The sequence below is a fragment of the Trichosurus vulpecula genome, chromosome 8 (genome assembly GCF_011100635.1).
Source record: "Trichosurus vulpecula isolate mTriVul1 chromosome 8, mTriVul1.pri, whole genome shotgun sequence".
Lineage (NCBI taxonomy): Eukaryota > Metazoa > Chordata > Mammalia > Diprotodontia > Phalangeridae > Trichosurus > Trichosurus vulpecula.
Genome location: NC_050580.1, coordinates 175,265,879 through 175,268,324, shown reverse-complemented (window position 1 = coordinate 175,268,324; position 2,446 = coordinate 175,265,879).

Below are 2,446 nucleotides of genomic sequence, written 5' to 3'. Positions count from 1 at the left end.
GTGTATGTATACATATATATATGTATATGTGTATATATATATGTGTATATACATGTGTATATATATATGTGTATATACATATACACACCCACACACCCACACATGCCTGCCCACACCTCCCATCCCCTAACCCCTAAATCTATATATCTTTACTGGTTCATTTGTATCAGTTCATATGTATCTTCTCTTGCAACAATCTGTTTTCCATTTCACGACTGTCTCCTGTGCCTGGAATGCTCTCGTTCCTCATCGCCGTCTCCTAGCTTTTATGGTTTCCTTCAAATCTCAGCTAATATCTCATTTCCTGCAAGAAGCCTTTCCTGATTCCCCTAAATGCCAGTGCCTTATCTCTGAACCAATCTTGAATTCATTCTATATGTATTAGATTATATTATCTATATTTATTCTATATTTTATTTGTATGTAGTTGTTTGCATATTGTTTCCTCCATTTGATTGGGAGGTCCCCAAGGGCAGGAACTGTTTTTGCCCTTTTTGTGTGTCCTCAGCACCTAGCACAGGGCCTGGCACATAGTAGTCACTTAGTAAATACTTGACTGGATTTGACTCACCATTTCTTATAGCATAATTCTAATCTCTTACATTTATGAACCACAGTTTGTTTATCCATTTCCTTGTTGATATGCATCTACTTTGTTTCTAGTTCTTTGTTACCATAAAATGTGATACTGTGACTGTTTGGAGCGGGGTATTTTAAATGGTACCATTTTGCAAAGGGGGAGAGAGTTTTAGGTGCCTTAGTCCATATGTGGGAATTATTTTCCTTCCTACTCCTGGATATGAAGCTTTATATGTATGAATGAATGAAAATTCATGCAGAAGCCTTGGTGTTCAAACAGCAAATTGTGACTGAGATTTTAGGGGGTCCCAGCTCAAGCTCAGTTTAGGTGAACTCCCCCTGCTTCTTTTTTTCTTTTTCTCTTATAAACCACAATGACCTCTCCAAAATGTTTCAGACTTCCAGTAGCAATTTTTCAGCCTTCAAGGTGAACATAAAATCAAAAATGTAAATGGGGTCCATGACTTTAAAGCAGGCATGGCTTACTTTCTGACCTGCGTATTTTGAGGGCTGTGTAGCTTATTGGAATATTTCTAGCATTCCCCCACACATACAGCGACATGCAAAAACAGTCATATGAGAAAAACAAAGAGATTGGGAGGGAGGGAAGAAATCACAGAAATGTAGATTTTAGAGCTAGATGGGACCTCAAGAAATTGTAAAGTCTAGTCACCTGCCTTTATGAAGTCAAGATATTATTAAGTCCTTTTTGTAGATGACACACCTAAGACTCAGGGAAGCTCAGTGTCTTACTGGAGTAGAGTAGTAAGTAGTGAAGGGGGCACTAGACATAGTTTTTCTACCTCCTAACACAGTACTCTTTTCACTATCCCATCCTGCCTCTTTTCAAAAGTCTTGTTCACGTCATGTAATGCCAGTGAACCTCAGTATCCTCATCTGTAAAGTGGGAATAATAAAATCTTCACTACCTATATCACAGAGATGCTGTGAGGAAATTAATTTTCAAATCATAAAGCATTATTCAAATAAACCAATAATACAGTAGTTATTATTTCTACCTCCTAAAAAAAACAAAGCCACCTGCAATTTATTGGGTTGCTAGCCTGGTTCTGGCCAATCAATAAAGTTTAGATAGAACTCTTTTGGAAGCACTTTTATGCTCTGATGAATGCTTAAGGAGTGGTCCAGTCAATGTTGGGCTTGCTCACCCATTCATCCTTGACCAATCTAGCTGATAGGGATAGCTCCCTTTCCTAACTCCTCTAATATCACCGTATAACTTGTCACAAGCTGCCTTGTGTTGTTACCTATCTTTTCATGTGTGTGTCTTGTCTCCCAAACATCATTCTAAGTTCTTGGAGTGGAGGAGGGGGCAGGTACTGTTATATTTCCCTGTAAACTCATCAGCATCTAGTAAAGTGCCTTGACCATAATAAGCACTCAATAAATACTTTCTGGCTGAGCTCTTCTGTTGGCCTGGAGCTTCTGTGAAAAGGTTGGGGGGGATTTATTTCCTCACCTCCCTCCCCACAGAGTTATTTAGGGACTTAGAATGAGAGCTGGAAGGGATGTTAGAGCTCATTAATGAGGTTGCATCTATAAAATGCTTTGAGCACCTCGGAAGTTGACTAGTTTTGTAAGATGCCTGATAATTTTCCTCGAGAAGATGAGATGGAAAAAGAGTGGCCATGAAAATATTAACTATCTTTCTTTGCATTTTTAAAGGATATACAAGAATGAAAGGATTAGAGCTTTAATCGGGATTAGCTGATCATTTCCTTCTCACATGACAATATTCAAACATAATCAGCTAGTAGGTAGATAAACCCACTAAAACACATAAGGAACTCAATCCATAGGCACAGAAGTCAACTTAGTTGCAGGAACTCTTCCCTGCGGTCAGGAA